This window comes from Vulpes vulpes, unplaced genomic scaffold (assembly GCF_048418805.1).
Source record: "Vulpes vulpes isolate BD-2025 unplaced genomic scaffold, VulVul3 u000000657, whole genome shotgun sequence".
In the NCBI taxonomy this organism is placed as follows: domain Eukaryota; kingdom Metazoa; phylum Chordata; class Mammalia; order Carnivora; family Canidae; genus Vulpes; species Vulpes vulpes.
In genome coordinates this window covers 1,436,541-1,462,275 of record NW_027325810.1, presented here as the reverse complement: position 1 = coordinate 1,462,275, position 25,735 = coordinate 1,436,541, and the positions used below count along the sequence as shown (strand labels likewise).

Below are 25,735 nucleotides of genomic sequence, written 5' to 3'. Positions count from 1 at the left end.
GGGGGGGGGGGGGGGCAGGTGCTATGGAGAAGTTAGAGCAAAGGGTGGGAGTCGGAGGATGTGCTGAGGTGTTGAACTACCAATTTTTTTTTTAAAGATTTTATTTATTCCTGAGAGACCCAGAGAGGGAGGCCTAGACCGAGAGAGAAGCAGGCTCCCTGCGCGGAGCCCGACGCGGGACTCGATCCCGGGACCCCAGGGTCACTGGGCCCAGGGCGGACGCTCCACCGCCGAGCCCCCGGGCGCCCCCATCCTCCCGACTTTAGATGAATTACGGCCCCGTAACCTAGAGGCGCAAGGACAGAGTTTGGTCTTTTTCTGTGGCTTGAGGTTGGCGGTTATGGCCCAGGAGAGACTTGGCCTGTGAACAGGCCTCGTGGCCGGGAAGACGGAGCCGAGGCCGGGGCAGAGCGTCCCCCTGCGAGGGCCGGGGGTGGCGGGGGGCGGCTGGGCCGCGGCGGAGGAGGGGAGGCCGGGCCTCTGGCGCCCTAGGAGGTCGCTGTGCTGCAGGCCTGCGGGGCCCACCTGCGCTCGGCGTCTGGGCCAGGCGCTCGGGGCTGCCAAGGTCACCGCGGTCACCGCACCGCCTGGCGCCCGAGGGGGCTGGCGTCCCCTGACGGTGCGGGCCCTGGGGTGCAGGGGGAAGCGTGGCCGCTGGGACAGCACAGGCGCCGGGCACGGGTGCGCCTGCGGCGCGGAGCCTGTCCCCGATCGTCTCCCTGGGGCCGGGTGACCCACGCTCGGGACCTGCCTGCCTGTTCGCCTCCCCCTGAGGTGGCAGCGCCGAGCCTGAGCCTACCCCTTGTCACAGGCCGGGTGCTGGCCCGTGGGGCCCGAATCCCCGCCGGGGGCTGGCCGGGTCCCGCCGAGCTCCCCGGGTGCAGGGGCCACCTGCACACCTGCCCTGCCGCCCTCTGCAAGCGCTCGACGCTCTCCTCGAGGCCGCGGCTGGCGGTTTGCACCTGTCCGTGATCTTTTGTTCGGTTAAAGACCCTGTGTTAGGGCCAGGATGTCCCCACGGGCGACTGAGCAGGGAGGCTCCTCCTTCCCGGGGGACTCCGGAGGCCCCGGGGTGCAGCAGCCTCTTCTCCCCGACGGGCCGCGTGCTGGTGCCCTGCCCCGCGGGCCACTGTCCCCTGATACATTTGCGGAATGGCCCCGCTGACCCCGTGCACGCGTGGAGGGGCGGCCCGCAGGCTCCGTGCTAGCAGACTCAACATGCCCAGCGGCGGAGTTGGGGCCCAGCCCCCCGTGTGCTGCGGTTCTGGCACCTGGACCCCAGCCAGGCTCAGCGTCGCCGGGAGTGACTTGCGCTTAGGCTCCCGCGTGACTTAAGCAGAGCGTGTCGTGGAGCACACGGGCCTGCGTGCACCTCCCGTTGCCTGCACCTTAGCAAGAGAATCGTGGCGGGTGAGAGCTGGGAACCGGAAGCCAGCACAGCGCGGGGCTGAGCGAACGCCCTGGAAGGTCTTAGGTGGGTCTCATCACCTACAGTTCGACCCCTGGCTGCTGCGGTCTTTGCGACACAAAAGCGATTTCCCCAGAACTTTAAAAAAAAGGGGGGGGGGGGGAGACAGGAGAAAGCCGGTCCTGTAAATGTTACTTCTGACTCAGCCACGAAAAAGTCCCCAAGTCAGTGGTGCAGCTGAGACCTTGCAAGTGGATTTAAGGAATAAAACTAATGAGCCCAGACACGTTTCTGAGCTGTCCGCGTCCGACCGGGTTGTTGGAGGCTGGAGGCGGGCGCTCGGCTGCGCGTGGCTTTCCGTCCCCAGCGCAGGGCCCCCTCGGCCACGGACCCGTGGTGGTGCCGACCCACAGCCGGGGAACGACCGGACCGGGGTGTCCCGGGCCCCCCGCGCCTCAGGCTCCAGCGCGGAGCTGCCCGTGGACCCGGAGCAAGAGCAGGTCGCTCCTGAGAGCCGTCACCCGGGTGACTGGCTCCACGGAGGAACCAAGTGCGCCCTCAAACCAGATACATTTACTCTGCTGAATTTTACACATGGAATGTGCCACTTTGGGTCGGGAGTTGTACAAAATTACCTCTAATTTGAGGTTTGTAGGATCAGGAAAATACGGATCTTTTTTTTTTTTAGGCACGAGATGAGCCCCGCAGGGCGAGCTGGCGAGCACGCAGACCGCGGTCCTGCCCGTGGGGATGGCACCGGCCAAAGGGGAGAAGGAAAACAAGGCCGCCAGCTCTGCTAAAGCATTTTGCAAAGTTTAGCAGAGCTTTCCAGGTTTTTCTGGAAAAAGGAGGGAAGGAAGTAAAGGGCAACAAGAGGATTGGTTAACAGCTGGCTTCAGAAATGCTGACGAGTGGATTTGCCTGGTTTTATTTTTCTAAGTCAGGGATGAGGAGAGAGAGCGGCTGGCCTGATGCTGCTGGCCGGGAGGCAGGCCCCGATCTGGCGCCGACGCCGTCCTCGGACCGGGGGGCTCGGTGAAGAGGGCGCGCAGGCTCCCCGCAGGGCGTCCGAGGGTCTGGGAGAAGAGAGGGCGCAGGAGCCTCGCTCTACTTTGTTTTGCTTTTTTAATTTTTTTTTTTAAGATTTTATTTATTTATTCATGAGAGACACGGAGAGAGGCAGAGACCCAGGCAGAGGGAGAAGCAGGCTCCACGCACGGGGCCCAACGTGGGACTTGACCCAGGGACCCCGGGGTCACACCCTGGGCCCAAGGCAGGCGCCAAACCGCTGAGCCACCCGGGCTGCCCTACTTTGCTTTTATATGTGTTTACTTCTTAAACAGGTAATTCATCTACATGACTCAAAACTGAAAAAATGCGAAGAGGTATAGGATGAAGAGCCGCTGCCGGTTCCTATGCCCCCCTGCCCACTGCTCCCGCCTCAGATGGGTGAGCCTGTGTTTAGGTTTTTGTTTATCCTTCTAATGTTTGTACGTATATACAAGCTAAAACAGAGATATATTCCTCTTTATTCCACTTTAACTCTAAGGTACCGTATCCTACACATCTTCTACACCTTGTTGGGGTCGCTCCCCCCCACAATTAACACTATATTTTTGAAACTTGGCCTTATCAGTAACGTAGAGAGCACTGTCCTTGTTATTTTTATGGCTACACACCTTTACAGTGTATGGTTATGCCATAATTTAACTGGTTTCCACTGAGGGATACTGAGGTTATTTCAAATTACAAATTAGGGCACATATTTTTTTTTAAGATTTTATTAATTAATGAGAGACACGCAGAGAGAGAGAGGCAGAGACACAGGCAGAGGGAGAAGCAGGCTCCATGCACCGGGAGCTCGACGTGGGACTCGATCCCGGGTCTCCAGGATCGCGCCCTGGGCCAAGGGCAGGTGCTAAACCGCTGCGCCACCCAGGGTTCCCTCATTTCTCTTTCTTGTCTTACGTAGCTAAAATTCCTAGAACAATGTTTTATTTTTATTTTTTTTAACTAGGCTCTTATGCCTAGCATGGAGCCCACCGATGTTTTAAAATAGTGAGCATTCAGGGCAGCCCCGGGTGGCTCAGTGGGTTAGTGCCACCTTCAGCCCAGGGCCTGATCCTGGGGTCCTGGGTCGGAGTCCTCTCTCGGGCTCCCTGCATGGAGCCTGCTTCTCCCTCTGCCTGGGTCTCTGCCTCTCGTTCTCTCTGTGTCTCATGAATACGTAAATAAAATCTTTAAAAATAATAAGAAATAAAAATAGTAAAAAAAAAAAAAATAGTGAGCATTCTGGGGCACTTGGCTGGCTCAGTTGGTAGAGCATGTAGCTCTTGATCTGGGAGGGGGGAGGGTTATAAGTTCAAGGCCTTTGTTGGGTGTGGAGAGTACCTAAAAATAAAATACTAAACAATAAATAAACAGTGAGCATTCTTTCTTTGTTCTGGACTTGACTTCAAAGGACTAGCTCTAGAGTTACTCCATTAAGTGTAATCAGGCTATCAGTTTGCAAACTTTTCCAACAAGAAATTATGTGATTTTCTAACCTTAAAAAAAAGTTTGAGGATGCCTGGGTGGCTCTGCCGTTTAAGCATCTGACTCTTGATTTCAGCTCAGACCATGATCTCAGGGTCACGAGATCAAGCCCCACCTCCATGCAGAGTCAGCTTGAGATTTTCTTTCCCTCTCCCTTGGCCTCTCACTCCCCTACAGAAAAAAATAAAAGAGGTTTTCTATCAATTGCCTTTGATTCTACATTTGAAATTAGATCACTGCTTTAAAAAAAAAAAAAACAATTAATTCACTCTTTCCTGCTTTATTTTTGCCCTACGTACTGCCCTGATATTTTTTAGGGCTTAGACCCAAGCAACAGAGCTCCCTGCTCTGGAACTTGTATTTTACAGGGCTCCACATATCACAAACATATAAAATAATAGTAATTCTCAGCAGATGTATTAGTTCCCTATTGCTGCCGTAACCATAAATTTAGTGGCTTAAAAGAACACAGATGTATTATCTGACAGTTCTGGAGACCAGAAGTCTAAAAATCAAGGTGCCGGCAGGTCTGCATTCCTTCCGGAAGTCCGGGGGAGAACCTGCTTCCTTGCCTTTTCTAGCTCCTAGGGGCCACTTGTATTCCTTAGCCCCATCCTCCGTCTTCAAAGCCAGTGACATAGCATCTTCCAGTCACTTTTTCTCTCTCCAGCCTTCTTCCCTTCCTCGTCAGCCCCTTGTGATTACATTGGCCACACGGATATCCTCATTTAAAGATCCTAATCACAGGGCACCTGCGTGGCTCAGCGGTTGAGAGCATCTGCCTTCGGCTCACGGCGTGACCCCGGGGTCCCGGGGTCGAGTCCCGAATCGGGCTCCCTGCATGGAGCCTGCTTCTCCCTCTGCCTGTGTCTCTGTCTCTAATGAGTAAATAAATAAAATGTTTTAAAATAAATAAAGATCCTTAATCCCACCTGCAAAGTCACTTTTGCTCTAGAAGGTAACATAGTCACAGGTCCTGGGGATTAGGAGATCCCATCCCTCGGGGGCTCTTTTCAGCATACCATGGCGGAGACATAACAAATTCTTCTTTTTTAAAAAAGATTTTATTTATCTATTCATGAGAGACACAGAGAGAGAGGCCGAGACAGAGATCCCACGCAGTCAGCTCCCCTCGAGTGGGTCTGACTGGCCCCACGCCCCCTGGCTCAAGACCCGGGTTATGGGGGATCCCTGGGTGGGTCAATGGTTTGCCACCTGCCTTCGGGCGGGGTGTGACCCTGGAGTCCCGGGATGGAGGCCCACGTCGGGCTCCCTGCATGGAGCCTGCTTCTCCCTTGGCCTGTGTCTCTGCCTCTCTCTGTGTCTCTCATGGATAAATAAATAAAGTCTTAAAAAAAAAAAGACCCAGGTTATTAGCAGCGAGGCCCGATCGGCTCCGCGGCCCCGGGGACAGGGGACAGTACTGTGCTCTGCTGCCCCGTTGCCCCACCCCGTCCCGCAGCCGCTGTGCGGGCATCCTCGCCTCGGGCGCAGGGAGCAGGAGCCCAGCACCTAGGTCACCCTGACTGTTCCCCCCACGGGACGAAGCTTCCCAGACTGGGAAATGGGCGGTCTCAGGGCGGCACCCGGCACCCCGCACCTGCGAGGGTCTACACCTGCCACCCCGGTGTCCCCATACCTGAGGGCACAGCAGTAAATAGCAAATGGAAAACCCTGAGACTGAGACATTGCAGAAGAAAAGGAAAAGCCACTTCCCTTGTTTTATGGAAAAGGGGCCCCACGTTTCCATTCGTGCGCTGGCAGGCAGGGCCTTCTCGAAGGAGTTAGCAGAGCCCTGAGGATGATCCGGGCGGTTACGGCTCCAGTGAGTGGGCGTTAGGCCTGCCCAGATCTGCAGCAATGTTGGGGCTACTTGAAGCCACGAGAAATGTCAACACTAGTGGCGAGGGACGATGAGCAAAGCAAAAACGAGGTGACTGCACCTGGGATAAGAACGATCAGAGCTGCTGGTGCGCGGCGCCGTCCTGCCGCATCTGGAGGGGAAACGGGGGGAGGCTGCCGGCTGGTGCCCCTGCGGCTGGAGCTCAGCCTGGGGCCCGATCGCCCGCTCCCCGGCCGTCAGGCCCCAGGTGTCTGGATTTGACCAGATCTGCCCCTTCACGCTTCCTCAGTATTAGATGCGACAAAAACCTGCTTGTTGGCAATTTACTACTCAGCAACCGTCTTCGGTTTATTTTCACTCGATTCTGAGGAGAGTTGAACTTCAAATGGGCCTTTAGGGGAAAAGTCACTTCAGATGCTCGCTTCTGTGAATGTCCCACCCGTGTTCCCCATGTTCTCATTCGCAAGCCCTCCCTGCGCGTCAGATGACGCGTTACCCGCGGGCCGCAGAGGTCTCCCCGGTTTGTCTTTGACTTTCGTCCCTCTGCGACGTCTCCAAGCCACATCACCTGATGGAAATGAGTGAGGTCGAGGTCGTGCCGACAGTAATGCCGAAATCTCATCTCACATTAATAATCACCTTATTTGCCACTAATAATGGTCACATGTGCTGAACCTGTCGCGACCCTCGCAGCCTACAGGGTGGGCGCGGGAACAGAGATGAGGGAACCACACAGCCAGAAAGGAACTGAATATGGGATTTATTTATTTATTTAAAGGTTTTATTTATTTGAGAGACAGACGTAGTGACGGAGCGAGCACATCAAGGACGAGAGGGAGAAGCAGGCTCCCCACTGAGCAGGGAGCCCAACTCGGGGCTCAGGGGCCCCATCCTGAGCTGAAGGCAGACACTTCACCAACTGGGCCCCCCAGGCGCCCTGGAATGTGGGTCTTGATCCCAAACCTGACACCTGTGCCGTGTTCCAACACCGTAGCCCTAAATGGCTGTTGTGCACTCGCCTGTGGCTAGCCTGATGGAAAGACCAGGTAGGAAGGAAAGGGTGGGAGAGAGAGACCATCAATTTTAAGTGGATTACATGTTGAAACAGTATTTTTGATAAATTCGGTTGAGCGTTTTAGTGTTCTTTTTTTTTTTTATTTTTTTCATGTAGCTGGTAGAACACTCTGAATGCGAACCAGGACAGTTCTAGCCACTTTCCAGCCCTGCATTCTCTACGTGGGTGAAGGCAGGCTTTGTGGTCCTTTGAGCCTTTCATGATTGTTGTTGTTTCCTTTAAATTTGTTGTTAAACTAAAACCTCCAGTTTGGGGGTTTTGTCTTTTTTTTTTTTTTTTTTTAAAGATTTTATTTATTCATGAGAGACACAGAGAGGCAGAGACACAGGCAGAGGGAGAAGCAGGCCCCATGCAGGGAGCCCGACGTGGGACTCGATCCCTGGACTCCAGGATCACGCCCTGAGCCAAAGGCAGACGCTCCACTGCTGAGCCACCCAGGCGTCCCGGTTTTGTCTTTTTTTTTTCTTCTAACGTGACCTAACATCGTCCCGGCACCTCACTCACTTGAGCATTCTCCGTTCCCTTCCGTCTTTCTCACTGGACCAGGTTTCTCCACCTGGACACCCACATCTGGTAACTGGCTCTTCTCGGGGCCAGGGCCTGGCCAGGGCCCCAACCTCCTAAAGGGGGAATCCGGCCTTTGCAGAGACAAAGGTGATGCCCCCAAATTCACAGAAAGGGGAGTGGCGGCTGCCAGGGCCTGGGGCAGTTTAGGGGGACATGGTTTGGGTGTGGCTGTGGGAAGCATTGCCCGGTCCACAGTGGCCTAGTGGCAGGTTGCAGCCCACGGGGAGGTGCTTAGGCCCCCGAAGTGTGCACTGGAGCCTGGTGCGGCCGGAGCGCGGGGGCAGTTTACGGACAACAGTGGGAAGGTCCAGCCTTGCAGCGGAGGAACCTTCACAGGTGATTGGGCCTGGAGAAGGCCGCGGGGATCCCAGCTCCAGGAGGTGACGGGGCGGGCGGCCTCGTGGGGGTGGGAAGTGGGGGCGCCCCGCTGCGGAGGGGGCGCGGGGGGCAGGGAGGGGCGCGGGGGGGGCAGGGGGGGCAGGGGGGGGCTGGAGCCAGGCCGCGGTGTCCCCGACCTGGGCAGCTGAGCCCGAGCCCCCGCCCCTCCCCCCCTCCCTCCCCCCCCTCCCCCCCGCCCCGCCCGCCCGCCCTCGCCGGGTCCTATTGTTCTCCCGCCCGCGTCTCCCTGTCGCGACCCACGGCGAGGACGGGCGCCCCCCACCACCCGGCGCCGCGGCCCGGGCCTGCGTGGCTGTGCCCCCCCGCCCCGCGCGCCGACCCCCCTGCCCTGCACCGACCCCGCCCCCCCCCCGCGCCCCTCCGCCCCGCCCCCCCCCCCGCCCCCCGTTGCTCCCGCACGTTCTCCCGCGGCCCTTGCACGTGGACGATGCGGCGCAGGGAGGGGGCGGCCCCAGGGCACCACCGAGGCCACTGGGGGGTCTTTCCGGGACGGGGGGGGGGGGGGGCGCAGAACTGCGGATCCGCCTGCTTCGCCGCCCCCCACGTCCCCCCAACTATCCCCCCCCCCCCCCCCCCGCCCTTCTCGCCCTGAACCTGCCTCCTGGGGACCCGCGACCTTGGCCCCGAGGCCCAGCCCGTCCCCCCCCCCCCCCCCGCCCCTGCCCCCGGCTCTGCGCCCTGGGCCTCGGGGGTCACCTTGCGGCAGTGGCCTCCCCCCGGCGACCCCCGGCCGCCCCGCCTGCTGACCCCGCACCCCTGCAAAGCCCCCGCGAGGGCCTGGGCCGCGGTTTCGGATGCTGCGAGGAGGGAGCGCTGCGCCCGGTGGCCCAGGTGGGGCAGCATCAGGCCCCCGTGACCCAGGTGGGGGAGCATCAGGCCCCCATGACCCAGGCCGCAGCAGCATCAGGCCCCCGTGACCCAGGTCCGGGCAGCATCAGGCCCCCGTGATCCAGGCCGCGGCAGCATCAGGCCCCCGCCCTTTCTTGCAGATCGTGTCCGTCTACACCGTGGCCGCTCTCCCAGGCCCTTGGGGCTGCAGTGGGGGGGGCACCGCCACCTGTTCCGCCCTCACCCCCTGGCCCTCTCCCAGCCTGCCCACCCCCGCCCTTCCCGCTCACGGTGCCCGAGACAGTCCCGCTCCTGGGGGTCCACATCTGACCTATGTGGACCTGACTTCAGTCATTTCTCTTGAAAAGCGTTGAGCTGCGCACCCCAGTGACATCGGCTCGCTTCCCCGCTGGGCCTCGAAGCCAGTTCCCTGGCTCCCCGGCCCGGGCCTCGCCCCCTCCCAGACCCCAGCAGGGGACAGGCACGCTGGAGGGCCGCTGCCTAAGGCCCAGGACCTGTGCCCAAGTCCCAGCTCTGACACCGAATAATTGTGTTACCTTGGACATGTCGCACACCCTTCCTCAGCCTCAATTTCCCCAAATGTAAAATGGGAATAAGAACCTACTTTAGCATCACATGCTGTGTTGCTTAGATAATGTGTGAGAAAGCGCGTTGTGGGCTGTAAGGCTGTCTCCTGCTGTAGATCCAAATAAGAAAGATAAATGTTACTCAGATGCTGGAGACAGTGATGCCTTTCCAAAGCAAAATTAAAAAAAATATATATATATATATATATATATGGAAAATGAGTTTTTCCTCTTAGCTGCAGTGTCAGCTGCATTAGAATTAAACTGGATTCTAATTATTCCTTTTGGATCAGTTACCAGGTAATATTACAGGTAGTAGTGAAAGAACTCACAATCCCACCTGATCCTGGAGTCCCAGGATCGAGTCCCGTGTCGGGCTCCCTGCATGGAGCCTGCTTCTCCCTCTGCCTGAGTGTCTGCCTCTCTTTCTCTCTGTATATCTCTCATTAATAAATAAATAAAATCTTAAAAGTAAATAAAATTGTTTTAAAAAAAAAGGAACTCACAATCCCAAGATCAAGAGTCACATGCTCCACTGACCCAGCCAGCCCGGCGTCCCTATAACATAAAAGGTTTTTTGTTGTTTTTCTTTTTTTTTTAAGCTGGATGCTCAGTAGTGTACGTGCAGAGGGACGTGAGAGGGGAAGGGACTTTTCCAGCGCTCCTCACAGCTTATTAGGCCTGCACACAGGGCACCTGGGGCCAGAGAACTCGGGACACATTCCAGGGCCTGACTCTTACACAAATAGCTCAGTCCTTGCCTCCCAAGAGTAGGGGATTCAGGACGGAGGAACCAGAAGGTTGGTGCCTCCGGGGAGCCGCAGCCTGCCCCAGATCCGGGTCTGCCTCCATGTCCCTGTGGCCTCATGTTCCAAGGTTTTCTGCACCATTTCTCCCACCTGGACTCGGGCTTTAGAGAACTGGAGCCTCCAGGGCCCGCGTGGACGAGCCCCAGGCGGCTTAGAGGAAGGCCCGCCCGCCAGCGAGAGGCGTCGGAGCACAGATGAGGGGCCTGGGCCACGGAGGGGGCCCGATGAGCCATCGCGGAGGCTGGGAAGCTCCGGGGCTGCAGAGGGCAGCGCGAGGGCGGCCACGGCGGGTGCTGAGGTCCGGCCTGGCGCGCTGCTCTGCTCATTTCCGCCCGTTTCACATCCCAGGTTCAGACCCACGCCCCGAGGTCAAGAGCCGCGCGGTCCGCTGACTGAGCAGCGGGGCCTCGTGCCTGCGGAGCTGCAGCAAGTCCCGTGGACCGTCCGCGGGTGGGAGGCGCTTGGAATGAGGGGGGCCGGTGCCCACACACCACCAGCACCCCCCCATCAGCAGGCCGACCTGTTTACCGTAGAATACATCCGGCGTCTGACCCCCTCTTGCCACCTCCTCGGCTGTCATTCCGGTCCCAGCCACTGCCTTCTACCTGGATTTTTTTTTAAGATTTTATTTATTAAAAAAAAAAAAAGATTTTATTTATTTATTCATGAGAGACACAGAGAGAGAGGCAGAGGGAGAAGCAGGTTCCATGCAGGGACGTGGGACTTTGGGACTCGATCCCGGGACCCCAGGATCACGCCCGGGGCCAAAGGCAGGTGCTCAACCGCTGAGCCCCCAGGTGTCCCTTTGTGTGCCTGTGGGATTTGATTTATTTGAGAGTGAGCAGCAGGGGCGGAGCAGAGGGAGAGGGAGAGAGAATTTCCAGCCGACTCCACGCTGAGTGCAGAGCCTGATGCACGGCTCGATCCCCGGACCCATGAGATCATGACCTGAGCCCCAACCACAAGAGTCGAATGCTCAAGCACCTGAGCCCCCCAGGGAGCCTGTGCCTGGATTATGGCTGCAGCCTCCCGCCTCGCCCCCAGCTTCTGTCTTCAGGCCCTACACCGACTCTCAAGTCCCTTCTCTATACTGCACTTCCCAGAGTGATCCTTTAAAAGCATAAATTAGGTCACATCTTTTCTCTACCCCAAATCCCCCCGTGGCTCCCCATCCCGATCAGCGTAAAAGGCAAATCCTTAGAGTGGTCCCAATGCCCTGCGTGACCTGATGCCCTTGACCCTGCCCCTGCTCTCCCAGGCTCACCAGACTGCAACCGTACTGCCGCTTTGCTGCTCTTCCAACACACCAAGCATGTAGCTGCCTCAGGGCCTTTGCTCTTGATGTCCCTCCACCCGCCGCCCTTGGCAGTCCTCACTTTTCCTTCCGGTCTTTGAGAAATGGCCACTCGTCAGAGGGGTCTTTCCTGACCGCCCTAAATGAACCTGCACAGTTCCCCTATGTCCCACATTCGCGGTACCCTCTTACCTGCCTTACTTCTCCCCAGGACCCTTCTCCCCACCCCCCATATCTGTCATCCTGGGCCAGGATGGCCATCCCTCCTACCAGATTTAAAACCTCACAAAATCTCTCTTGAAAACAGCTTTTCCAGGTCTGTCTCAACCTGTCTGTCCATATTCACCAGTCCCATTGCCTGCCCTTCCCCCCCAGCCCGCGTCCCCCAAACCCTTCCATCACCCGCTGCTCCCCACGAGCTCCCCAGGAGCCCCGCTCAGGCCCAGGCCGGACTCTGCAGGCTGCCCGGGCTGCCCTGCTCGTTTATCCCTCATGCTTCTTGCGCAAAAGAGGTCGCAAGGTCCCGGTGTCGGGCAGTCGTGATGGTTCCCAAGTGTTTACTGTTGCAGGCGCCCGGGCGCGCCCACGGCAGCTTCCTTCAGATAAGTTATTTGAAGAGGAACTACTGAGCCAAAGGGTGTGTGATTTTCTAGGCTCCCGATGAGCGTTGCCAACTTTTCCTCCTGTTTATCTAATTATAGTCCCCTCAGCTAGTGTGTGATGCCCTTTGTCTTTTTTTACATCCTTAGCAAAACTGGGGATTTAAAAAACACTGGGAGGTGAAAAAGTTACATCTTGTCTTGACATCGGTGAAGTTGGACATTTTTTTTTTGTTTCCCTCTTTTGTTAATTCATAATTTCCCTTTAAAAAATGGTTTTCCTCTGTCCTTTTCTATCGGGATGTTAGGTTTTTCTCCTGATTTATAATCCTTATTTTTATATTAAGAGTATTTATGGGGGGCACCTGGGTAGCTCAGTCGGTTGCGCGTCCAACTCTTGATCTTGGCTCAGGTCATGATCTCGGGGTCAAGAGATCGTGCTCCGTGCTCAGTGGGGAGTCTGCTTGAGAGTCTCTCTTTCTGTCTCCCTTGCAAAGAAAGAATATTTATGGGACACCTGGCTGGTTCAGCTGGTGGCACATGCAGCTCTTGATCTTGGGCTTGGGAGTGTGAGCCCCATGTTGGGTGTAGAAATAACTTAAAAATAAAATAATGATTAAAAAAATAATAAAATAATGAAAAACCAAATTCACTATTTGAAATGTCTGTGGGGGGATCCCCGGGTGGCCCAGCGGTTTGGCGCCTGCCTTTGGCCCAGGGCGCGATCCTGGAGACCCAGGATCAAATCCCACATTGGGCTCCTGGTGCATGGAGCCTGCTTCTCCCTCTTGCCTGTGTCTCTGCCTCTCTCTCTCTCTCTCTCTCTCTCTCTCTCTGTGACTATCATAAATAAATAAAAATTAAAAAAAATTAAAAAAAAAATGTCTGTGTGAGTATTTTTTTTTCCAGTTTGTTTCTTACCTTTCAATTCTGTTTTGCACGTTCTAGCATAGAAAATTTAGAAATAGGGGAGACTGGGTAGCTCAGTTGTTTAAGCATTTGACTCAGTTTCAGCTCAGGTTGTGATCTTGGGGTCCTGGGATTGATCCCCACATGGGGCTCAGCATGCCCCCCCCAGCCCCTTCCTCTGCTTATGTGCATGTTTGCTTGCTCACTCTTTTTCTAAAATAAATAAATGAATAACTAAAATATTTTTTAAAAAATGAGAAATATTTATAGGTTTCTCAATCTTTTCCTCTGTAGCTTTTGGTTTTGGTTTCATGCTTCTAGGTGGCAAGTTTTAAATAGCCCTCATGATATTCCCTGACAGCTGAGACCTTGTTTTAACTGGAGAGGATTATAAACCTAGACATTCCAGCTCTCATTCCAACTCTCTCTCTGTGATTTGTAGTAAAAAATACAGTTTATGTTGCAAACACATTACACACAAAAAATATTTATTTTAAAGAATTATTTTTAAATGTTTTATGAAATGTTACCTTAAATATGTGAAATAGTCTGATATTTCCTGCTTGATTAATTCTATTTTATTTAAAAAAATATTTTATTTATTTATTCATGAGAGACACACAGAGAGAGAGGCAGAGACACAGGCAGAGGGAGAAGCAGGCTCCATGCAGGGGGCCCAATGTGGGACTCGATCCCAGTACAAAGGCAGATGCTGAACCACTGAGCCACCTGGGCATCCCTCTATTTTATTTAATAAAAAAAAAAAAGAAGAAGAAGAAGGAAAGAAGAAAGAAGAAAGAAAGAAAGAAAGAAAGAAAGAAAGAAAGAAAGAAAGAAAGAAAGAAGTTATTGGAGCACCTGGGTGGCTCAGTGGGTTAAGCAGCTCCCTTCGGCTCAGGTCACAATCCCAGGGTCCCACACGGGGCTCCCTGCTCAGCTTCTTATTCTCCCTCTGCTCCTCCCCTTGCTTGTGTTCTCTTGCTCACTCACTCTCTTTCAAATAAATGAATGAAATCTTAAAAAGTAAAAAAATAAAACAAATAAAGTGTTGATCTTGACCCAGTAAATTGATTTAACAACACATTAATGGGAATCTTGACTCAGAGTTAGCAAAACACAGATCCAAACCGTGAAGAGGCTGATTTTCTCTCTCCTCAAATTGTGGCCACTCCGATGCCCCTTGCATTCATCTCCTCCTCTGGGGGGTTGACGGAGAGGCCCATGTCGAGCAGAGAGGAACATTGAGGACCCGTGGATCAGCACTGAGGCTGAACTAAGCTCTGATTGACATCTCACAGGCAAAAGCAAAAACTCTGGTTTGGGGTTTCAATCCTGAGGTTTAGAATGAGATTCTTTCTAGTACCTTGGTCCCCGAATCCTCACCCTAACTACACTCCACTCGATGTAGTCCTAGAAAACGCTTCTGGTCTACCGTGTAATCCGGGATTTGGCAACAAATGGTCAACTGGATCTGCTCCAGCTCAGCTGTTCTTGCAATTAGAGCCCAAGAAAAGAGTGACACAATTTTCTTGGGCAGAGAAGCTAATCCAGAGCATTCTTTGCAAGAGCATTTAGACTGTGTGGAGGAGCCAGCCCCTGCAGGTAAAGGTAGAAGGTCATTCAGTAATCTGCTCTGACAAGGCTGATAACATAAAGGGGAAAAAGACGCAATGAATCCGTTAGAAAGTGTTCATAAGATGCATCAGCTTGGGATTTGGGTCAGAAGACCGGAAATCAAGTCCCCACTCTGTCTGGGATTTCCCAATATTCTGTTCTAGGTCAAGTCAGAACTTTTCCGTGCCTCAGTTTTCTTATCCATACGTGATTACAATAATAGCAACTTCCTCAGGGATGCAGAGAAATGCGATTGAAATAGCGGTGAGGTGTTATGCTATGGGGGTGGCTGCAGCTGTTGACCCCGCGGGCCTGCCTGACTTTGAAATGCTGACTGGACTCCTGGACTTGAGTTAGAGCTAATGGTTCTAATAGCCTTAAATGAGTTTTTTTTTTTTTAAGAATTATTTTATTTTATTTTATTTTATTTTATTTTATTTTATTTTATTTTATTTTATTTATGATAGTCACAGAGAGAGAGAGAGAGAGGCAGAGACAAAGGCAGAGGGAGGAGAAGCAGGCTCCATGCACCGGGAGCCCGACGTGGGATTCGATCCCGGGTTTCCAGGATCGCGCCCTGGGCCAAAGGAAGGCGCCAAACCGCTGTGCCACCCAGGGATCCCCTTAAATGAGTTTTAGAATTGAGGCCCGACACTTCTGGTTATTGCTTGTTGGGCCTGGCTGTGCACGGGCGAGTTTCTGTGCAATGAGCCTAAGTGCACAGTTAATGGAGCCAAATGAATGGCATACACTTTAATTCTTTTTTATTTTTCTTTTCTTTTCTTTTCTTTCTTTTTTTTTTTTTTAGCGTGGCCTCATGGGCTTCTTGAAGACTGAACACAGCCTGCCTACCAGGCAACTCTGAGCTTTCTAGATCGTATGCCTTCTTTTTCCCTGCTCCGAGCTGCCTTCTGACCCACTAAACACCCAAAGGTGACTTTGGAAGACAAGCTCCAGAGTAGCTATGTTGGTGCCAGTGAAGATGAGTTTTAAAGTTTTATGGGGCCACTGAGGTTGTAACTGCATATATGCTGCCTAAGTTTGCAAACCTGGGTAACAGTGAAACCTTGAATGGAACAACACGGAAGGTTTTAGGCTGAATTTATAGCTCAAGACATTTTTTTTTAAAGGTTTTATCTATTTATTCATGAGAGACACAGAGAGAGAGAGAGAGAGAGAGAGAGAGGCAGAGACACAGAGGGAGAAGCAGGCTCCTCATCGATGCAGGACTCGATCCCGGGACCCTGGGGTCACACCCTGAGCCAAAGGCAGATGCTCAGCCATTGAGTCCCCCAAGCATCCTGCTCAGGACATTTCTACAGGGGCTCCTCCGGGAGACCAGGCGTTCCTGTTTCCTTCTCCCCTCCCCCAGAAAATTTCCCACTGGGGACACACCTGAGGGGCAGCTTGGCCCCCAGGTATCCCCCCTTCTCTGAGAAGAGCCAACACTTAAGATGAGCCCAGTGGCTTGTTGGGATCCAGGACCGCATTTCCCTGGGCAGAGCAAAGTGAGAAGGCTGGAGACACCTCGCCAGGCAGGCAAGCTAGACTCCGTCCCCGTCCCCGGGGAACGTGAAACCTGAGCGGGGAGCCTGCCCTGGCAGGCGTGGCCGCATCACATGAGCCACCGCGCTCTGCACAGGAGGTGCCCAGCTGCCGGCCCTGCCCGTCGCCGTTCCTGAGCTCCGCCTTTGGTTCGCCTCTGAGCCGCCGGGTCCTTCCAGTAAAGTCTCATTTGGATCAGGAGCCGCAATTGCTTCGGGAGGTCAAAACAAGAACAACGACCAAAAAAAAGCAAAACCAAAACCAAACCCAGCTAAAGCAGGAAACCATCGTAAACACAGCACCCAAGGGGGGAGCAGCGCGGCGCCGGGGGGAGGTGGACCTCGGCTGCCTTTCTGATTTAGCTCTTTCCACACCCAGGGCAGTTTGGGGTTTTTAAAAAATTTTTATTTATTTATTCATGAGACACACAGAGAGGCAGACACCCAGGCAGAGGGAGAGGCAGGCTCCCTGCGGGGACCCGAGGCAGACGCTCAACCACGGAGCCGCCTGGGCGCCCAGGGTAGTCTTGAATCCTGAGGCTTGAACTAGCTGGTGGTGTGAATTTAGCCATCACCTTTCCTGAGCCTTACTTTCCTTGACTATGAAATGTAGATCACCCACCTCATAAAATACATTCTTTAATTAGTCAAGGGACATTTATTGTGGTTACTCAGGGAGCACTTTTGTTTATTTCCTAGTCCTGGAAATGACAACTGTAACTAATGGAAATCAGTGATATTAGGGTACCTTAGGTATCACCATATTTTAACATTTTATTAAACCAGGAATCCTCTCTTTCTCCCTCTTCTTTAAGAATAAAGGGTTTTCAGGATCCCTGGCTGGCTCAGCGGTTGAGCCCCTGCCTTCTGTCCGGGGCATGACCCCGGGGTCCCAGGATCGAGTCCCGCATCGGGCTCCCCGCATGGAGCCTGCTTCTCCCTCTGCCTGTGTCTCTGCCTCTCTCTGTGTGTGTTTCTCATGAGATCTGCTCCATGTGAATAAATAAAATCTTTAAAAGATTTTACTAAAAACAGATCTGTGAATAAATAAAATCTTAAAAAAAATAAAATAAAATAAAATTTAAAAATTGTGGTAAGATGCGTGTAGCATGCAGCATCTTAACCGTATTTACGCGTGCAGTTTAGTGGCATTAACTCCGCTTGCACCGCGGCGCAGCTGTAACTTGGTCTTTTAACGTGATCTAAAACACTCGCGTTGCAATTTCATCCGTGCGACTTACTAAAACTTTGCTGGAAATGTTTACACGTCGCTAAAAATGAACAAAACCTTTCAAACCCTTTGTCAGACTGTTTACCTAAATGTTTCTGGAATGGAAACTGTTAGCATGCCTGGGACCTAGTCCGAGCGGGCCCGGCCCTCACCGGTGCCGAGCGCTGTGCAAGGTGACGGCTGGGCACTGGCGCCGGAAGAGAGCTTAGGGGTCATCCGATCCCAGGGCCTTGCCGTGTGGTTGCCCGTTTCGCCGTCCGTGAGGCACCCGACCGTTCCTGAGCCCGTGTCCCAGGCCGGGGGTGGGAGCCGGAGGCCAGACCCCGCCGGGTGGCCGGCGCGTCCTTCCCGGTGCGGCCCCAGAGGGCAGCGAGCTCAGCGGCCGGAGGCAGGAGGGAGACAGACCCGAGGAGGAGGCTTAGGGACCTGGCCTGGCCCGGATACCGGAGGCCTTGCAAGCACAGGGGAAGAGTCGGGGTTCCTCCTTTGCCCTGTGTCCCTGGGCGGTGAGCCGGGTGCCCAGGCTGGGAGACGCCGCCGTCCTGTTGGGGACCCGGTCCCAGGTGAGCGGTGCGCTAGGGGCTGCCACCCGAGGAGTCTCCAGAACTTGGCGCGGCCGAATGTGCTGGTACGTCCTTTCCAAGACGACTCCGTCGCCCCCCACCACCTCTCGCTCTTCCCCCCGCTCTTTTTTTAAGATTTTTTTTTATTTATTCTTTTTTTATTTATTTTATTCTTTTTTTAAGATTTTATTTATTTATTCCTGAGACCCAGAGAGAGAGGCCAAGACCCAGGCAGAGGGGGAGCAGGCCCCACGTGGGCCCAACCCCCGCCCCGGGGTCACGGCCTGGGCCAAGGGCAGCGGCTCCACAGGCCCGGGCGCCTCTTGCCCTCCTGTTGCCGGGCACAGCCTCATGGGGGGTGGGGTGGGGGATGGGGGGAGCCCCTGCTCTGAGACTAGATGGGAGGCAACCTGGCGGGACGATTGGCCTCCCTGACCGCGGCGCCTCCAGATGGGCCAGATGCAGCCCCCCAGAATCTCCACCTGGGGGGTCCCTCTGGCGGGCAGACCGGATCTGGCCAACGGGCAGCCCTGTTCTCTGACCGTCGTACCAGACCCAACATCCAGGGCAGAGGCTGACCTCCACCTCCAATCCTGGGGTGTCTGCTGGAAGGGGCCTTTGGTCTGCCAGGGCCGACCCACCCATTTCACGGATGGGGAAACTGAGATCTCAGAAGGCGCAGGCAGGACCTAGAGACAAGTGCTCTTGGCTTTCTCTTTTAAATTGAAAAATATTTTGGGTCCCTGAGGGGCTCAGCGGTGGAGCGTCTGCCTTGGGCTCAGGGCGTGACCCCGGGGCCCTGGGATTGAGTCCCGCATTGGGATTGCTTCTCCCCCGGCCTACGTCTCTGCCTCTCTCTGTGTCTCTCATGAATAAATAAATAAATCTTAAAAAATAATAAATACATAAATAAATTGAAAAATATTTGATATATAAAGCATTATGTAAATCTAATGTGTACACCATGTTAACTTGATATATTAATATATTGTCCTACAACGGCCACTGTCGCAGTACTTAGCGCCTCTATCACGATGCATAACATCCCCCCTTTCTAGTGGCTGGAATCCTGCGGCTCTAGTCTCTTAGTAAGGTTGATGAGTACATCACAGTATTGTTGTCTCTGTGCACCAGACCGTGGATTAAGCCTCTAGGGCTTATTTACTACTGGTTGCAAGTGCTTTTGGCTTTATGTGCAGCTGCTTTCATCCACTAGCATGTGTGTATGTGGGTGTAGGTTTATAAATAAATAAAACTTGAGAGATTAATAAAACTGAACACAATGTGCCCTAAAGTAGCGGTAAGATGCAACAATTCAGAACAACCGGAGTCAAAATGTTCAGCCTTTGAGACACTCCATGGCCTCATGGCACCCTGCTGGCTTAATCGGGTGGCTTAGTCGGTGACGGGGTTGAACATCCAGACTCGACTTTGGGTCAGGTTGTGATCTCAGGGCAGTGGGATTGAGCCCAAAAAGGGGCTCCATACTCAGCGAGGAGTCTGCTTCTCTCCCTCTCCCTCTGGTCTTCCCGTGTGGGCGGACTTTCTCAAATAAATAAATCTTAAAAAAAGAAAAGAGAAGAAACTGTATGGCCCTGTCCTCCTTCCTTCCTTGTACTGAGCTCTCTTTGCTCCAGCAACCCCCCCCCCCCTTAATGGGTTGGGAACACTGGCACAGCTTCAGCTGGTTGTGGTCAGAAGGGCAAGTAAGGGAGCCTTGGGGCTGGGAGATCCAGGCTCCGTTAGGCCAGTTCATTTTTATTCCAGTGATTCTCTTCCCTGGTTGCACATTAGAACCACCTGGGCAGCTTTTAAAACTACCAAAGGCCAGTCCCCAAACCAGACTAATTACATCAGAATGTCTGGGGATAGGGGTCAGGCATTGGGATTTCGTTTCTTTCTTTCTTTCTTTCTTTCTTTCTTTCTTTCTTTCTTTCTTTCTTTTTTTTTTTTTTTTTTTAAGATTTTATTTATTTATCCATGAGAGAAGCAGAGACCCAGGCAGAGGGAGATGCAGGCTCCATGCAGGGAGCGCGATGTGGGACTTGATCCCAGAACCCGGGATCACACCCTGAGCCGAAGGCAGACGCTCAACCTCTGGGCCACCTGGGCGTCCCATCGCATCGGGATTTTTCAAAGGTCCCCAGGTGATTGCACTGGGTAGCCAAGGTGAAGACTCATTATGCCAAGATTACGTCCTTACTCCAACCCGCATGCCCCCCGAAGTTTGGCAATCTTTGTAAAAGACATTGGGAAAGGGGCTGGGGCGCCTGCGTGGCTCAGTCACTTACGTGTTAGGCTCCTGATTTCAGCCCAGGTCATGATCTCAGCCTGGCCCAGAGCTCTGCGTTGGGTGTGGAGCCTGCTCAAGATTCTCCCTCTCCCTCTTCTCCCTCTCCCCTCCCTCTCTTAAAAAAAAGAAAGGAAAGGAAAGGAAGGGAAGGGAAGGGAAGGAAAGGGAAAGGGAAAGGGAAAGGGAAAAGGAAAGGGAAAGAGAATTAGGGAAAGGGAAGGAAATTGGGAGCAGGGTGCCTGTCTGGTTCAGTTGATCGAGCCTGTGATTCTTGATCTCAGGGTTGGGAGTTTGAGCTCCATGTTGGGTGTTGAGATGACTTAAAATTCAAAAAAAAAAAGAAAAAGAGAGAGAGAGAGAGAGAGAGAGAAAGAATTGGGAAAGAGAATACAGCAGTTTGCTGCATGTTTCAATAGCATTAAAAACCATCTTAAAAATACGTGTTCCTGAGAGTCTTTACCCTGGGGGTCCTCTGCGGTATGAAAGCTCCGGCCCGGGGTTGGCAGTGTCTGTAATGCACCCCAAGTGGACACTAACGTCCTTGCCACCAGGCAGGCAGTTTGTCCAGTTGGCTAATAATGGGACCAACCCTCGATTCAGGCGGGGTCGCGGTGGGGGCCCTGCAGTCAGCATGGAGTCTGCTGAGATTCTCTCTCCCTCGGCGCCTCCCGCTTCCACACCATCTCTCTCTCTCTCTCTAATTAGTAAAATCTTAAAAAAACAAAACAAAAAACAAAACAACAACAACAACAAAAAAAAAACACGGGGGTTCTGGACGCTGACTTTCTTAGGTAGGGCAAGTTACGGCCTCAGTGCAAAGTGCCTGGCGAGGAGTCAACTTTGTAAAAAACCGGAACCGCTACTATTATCAGTACCTGTGGCCTCGGACCTTCCTGTCCCCGGAGCCAGCGGCCAGACAAGGTCGGAAGCCTGCCTGGGCGAGGGGCAGCTCCGGGACAGGCCTGGGGAAGCCACGGTTGGAATTTCCAACTCTTTAGCAGCTGTATTCCATTATTCTTTTTTATTTTTTTAAAGATTTTACTTATTCATCCTTGAGAGACAGAGAGAGAGAGAGAGGCAGAGTCCGGGGGGGAGGAGCAGGCCCCACGCAGGGAGCCCCACGCGGGACTCGATCCCGGACCTGAGGTCACGCCCTGGGCCGCGGGCCGCGCCTGCCCTGACCCCGTGGCCCCCGAAGCCACATTTTGAAAAGTAAACTGTGACTATCATAAATAAATAAAAAAATTTAAAAAAAATTTGAAAAGTAAACTGAACCCGAAAAATGAGTCTCACGGCCGCCTCCGTCCTGCGCCCCAGCCTCGCGGTTCGCTCCGCCCCCCGGCCCCGGCGCCGCAGCCCCGTGGCCGCCGAAGGAAAGTCACACGGTCCTGTCTGAATTCTTGCCCGGAAAAAGGAAAAAGGGCATCGTGCCCCGGGGCAGGGCGGGAGGCCCCCCGAGTCGCGGTTCCGGCCGCCCGCGACTGTCCCCCCCGCACCCCTGTACCCCCTGCACCCGCACACCCGTGCACACCTGCGCACCCGCACACACCTGCACAGCCCGCACCTCTGCGCACCCGCACACACCTGCACAGCCCGCACCTCTGCGCACCCGCACACACCTGCACACCTGCGCACCTCCGTGCACACCCCCGCACACACCTGCACACCTGCGCACCCCTGTGCACACCCCCGCACACCCCGCACCTCTGCGCACCCGCACCCCCGTGCACACCTGCGCACCCCCGTGCACACCCCCGCACACACCTGCACAGCCCGCACCTCTGTGCACCCGCACACACCTGCACACCTGCGCACCCCTGTGCACACCCCCGCACACCCCGCACCTCTGCGCACCCGCACCCCCGTGCACACCTGCGCACCCCGCACACACCTGCACAGCCCGCACCTCTGTGCACCCGCAAACACCTGCACACCTGCGCACCCCTGTGCACACCCCCGCACACCCCGCACCTCTGCGCACCCGCACCCCCGTGCACACCTGCGCACCCCCGTGCACACCCCCGCACACATCCGCACACCCCGCACCTCTGCGCATCCGCACCCCCGCACACACCTGCGCACCCCCGCACACACCTGCACAGCCCGCACCTCTGCGCACCCGCACCCCCGCGCACACACACCCCGCAGCCCCGTGCACCTCCGCACACCTGCACCCCCCCCCCCCGGGGCCCGCGGCCCAGCCGCACCCTCGCGTGACCCTGACTCTCAGATCCCCGTCTCCCGTCCAGACTCCCAGTGTCCAGCCGCCCCGCTGACACCCTCTGAACAGGCCCAAAGTGGGGTCCTCGAGTTGCCCCCGGACCGGCGCCCCCTGCGGCGTCACACCTCGTAGGGAAGACCATGAAAGTTCGGAAGGGACACCAAAGATGCCGCTGGTCGCTAGAGGTTAGAACTGTTCCGAAAGAATAGGAATCTGCATAGAAAAATCTATTAGAAAAATAGATTCCCACCGCCTGGGGGGCTCAGTGGTTGAGCATCTGTCTTTGACTCAGGTCGTGACCCCAGGTCCCAGGATCCAGTCCCACGTCGGGCTCCCCGCTTGGAGCCTGCTCCTCCCTCTGCCTGGGTCTCTGCCTCTCTCTGTCTCTCAGGAATCAATAAATAAAATCTTAAAAAAAAAAAAAAAAAGTAGATTCAATGAGTCTTATGAGAAAAATAAATGAAAGCAATACGCTTCGGAAAGAAGGCAATTATCGATATTTGCAGATGCGGAAAGGCCCAGAGAATCACTTTTAAAACAGTTAACAAAAGAATTTAGCAGGGTTGCCCGTTACAGATTAATGACAGAGTAAGAAGTGGCATTGCCTCATGCCATTGTCCCTTCCCTCATTAGCAGACTTTTATTGAGAGCCTATAATGTGGAGATGCTGTTTCTTAAGCTCTAGGGCTACAGTTATGAGCAAAAGATGTGTGGTCTTTGCTCCACGAAGCTTACATTCTAGTAATAAGAAGGTAGACACTTTACACATATATATACACTTAGATGCTATATTCTTTAAAAAAAGATCCCACTTAGAATAGCCACCACAAATATAAAATCTCTAGGAATAAACTTCACCTGCAATGTGTCTGACCTCGCAGAATAAAACTGTTCTGAGACATAAAGGGAATCTTTAAAAATGGAAAGAAATGGGGCACCTGGGTGGCTCAGGGGCTGAGTGTCTGCCTTAGGCTCAGGGTGTGACCCCGGGATCCCAGGAGTCCTGCATCGGGCTCCCCGCAGGGAGCCTGCTTCTCCCTCTGCCTCTGTCTCTGCCCCTTTCTGTCTCTCTCACGAATAAATACATAAAATCTTTTTTTTTTTTTAAGGGGGGAAAGAAATACTATGTATCTAGATTGGAAAATCTAATACGATTTTTAATTTATTTTGGATTTCTTTGATGCAATATTTAGTCAGAAGTTCGGATCAGAGAAAATAATCAAGAAAATGTTGCAAAGGGCCTGAGGCTTGTGCTGCCCGTTACTACCGTTTAGTACATAGATGCAATAACCAATGGGGTGGAGCTAGCACAGGAAAAGACAGGCCCATGGATAAACAGAAAGCAAAGTATAGAATAAAAAAGCCTGTATTATCTAATAAAGGCCTGTAAGACCCCTGGAGAAAAGGATGGGTTAGTCTAAGGAAGGGCAAGAAGTCTCATCCTGATGCCACATCTCACAGGTTGGAGGCGGCTGCCTGAGGTTCTAGGAGGGCTGTGAGGCCTGTGTAGGCCTTGGAGGATTCTGTGTTTGATTAGAAATGTCTTCCAGGGGCCCAGGAGGGGGGAGGCTACACTCAGACCACATATTTGTCATTCTTGGATTATTCAAAAAATATCATTGGGACAGCTAGCTAGCAATTGCAGGGAAAAATCATTAGCTTGTTCCTATCATAGATAGCAAAATAGATTTCAGATGGATTAGATTTAAATGTAAAACATGAAAACATAAAATACTAGAAGAAAGGAGAGGACAGTTTTTAAAAGTAATTATCGTGGTGAAGGAAGGACTTCCCAAGCGTGACACTAAAGACAGAAACCATAAAGTTAAAGATTGATAGATTTAGCTGCTTAGTCATTAGAAACGCCTGCTGAGCAGAAGTTAAAAGGAAACTGGTGAGGCACCTGGGTGGCTCAGTGGGCTGAGGATCTGACTCTCCATCCCGGCTTGGGTCTTGATCTCAGGGTCTTGAGTTCAAGACCCACGTTGGGCTCCACGTTGGGTGTGGAGCCTACTTAAGAAGAGAAAAAGCAAACTGACAAATTAAGAAAAAATGCAGTATCTGATGGAGGGTTAATATCTTGCTGTATCGGGAACCCTGGGTGGCGCAGCGGTTTGGTGCCTGCCTTTGGCCCAGAGTGCGATCCTGGAGACCCGGGTTCGAATCCCACGTTGGGCTCCCGGTGCATGGAGCCTGCTTCTCCCTCTGCCTGTGTCTCTGCCTCTCTCTCTTTCTCTCTCTCTCTGTGTGACTATCATAAATAAATAAAAATTTTAAAATTAAAAAAAATATCTTGCTGTATCATGAGGTCTTCAATCCATAAGAAAAATATGGACACATCAGCAGAAAAGGGGGGAAAAGATGTTAATAGGTCACTTACCAAAGGAGAAATGCAAACAGCTGAGAAACATAAAATTTTTATTATTATTCACCAGGCATCTAAGGAATGAAACCTAACATGGTGCTATGCCTTTTCTTTCTTTTTCTTTCTTCCCTTTTTTTTTTTTTAATCTGCCAGACAGGCAAAGAAAAATCTCTAGGGTGGTGAAGAATGTGGGAAACAATATTGAGAAAATCCCAGCAAATGGGGCCTCATCACCTTGGACACAAAATCCACTTTGTAATGGTTTCTGATTCGTTTTTTCAGAGAGCAGTTAAGCCATTAAAGGTCTGGAGAGATCTGAGGAACGTTGCAAAAGAAGATCTCTGTCGCTGAACTATAATTCTGTAAATTTGTGGTTAGCTAGGATATCCTGTCAGACTGTTTAGTTCTAGTTTCCTTTTCTTATTTTAAAAGGTCTCTTCCTAAGAAATGGGTCATGAGCGCTCAGGCGATTGGCCCCTAACAAAGCTTTAACTTCTGGGACGCCCAAGTCCCTTGCTACAGTTTTGGGCGTAAATCGCCCCACCTCGGGACAGATGAGACAGCCCCCTGCTGGGCGTCACACTGTGGGCGTGAGGCCAGGAGGCCCACCCACCGCAGGCGTCTCCTCCCTGCCCCTCCGCCCTGGAAGCCGGTGACACCCACCTCGTGTCACACAGACAGTGAAGCCCACCATCGTCACCTTGCTCTGGCCTAGCAGTTTTCTCCCAAAGGACCTTTGGTTGGGAGGTGTCCTGGGATTGTGACGTCAAAGATCCTCTTCCTTCTGACCCCAGTGTAATTCTACTCTCCTTGTGTAACACCCCAATAATCAATACAATAAAAATAGGAAGATTTTATTAATACTCTAAAAATACTAATCAGGTACCTCCTGGTGTCTTCCTGGGCCAAATAAACACATTCACACACTGCTGGTGGGAAATTAGAGGACAATTTCTTTGGCTTTGTGTTGGACAAAAGGAAAGGATGAGACCAGTAAAAATACTAGTGGGGGCGGGGGCACCTGGGGCTCAGTCGGTAGAGAGGGCCTCAG

At 53.3% G+C, this 25,735-nt stretch overlaps 1 long non-coding RNA gene across 1 annotated transcript; it reads left to right on the top strand.

Moving 5' to 3' along the window:
- LOC140597502 (uncharacterized) lies at positions 1 to 5,265 on the top strand. Its single transcript, XR_011999332.1, has 3 exons — positions 1 to 1,474; positions 2,097 to 2,857; positions 4,614 to 5,265. It is a non-coding gene; the product is annotated as an uncharacterized lncRNA (long non-coding RNA).
- The last annotated feature ends 20,470 nt before the right edge of the window (positions 5,266 to 25,735 follow it).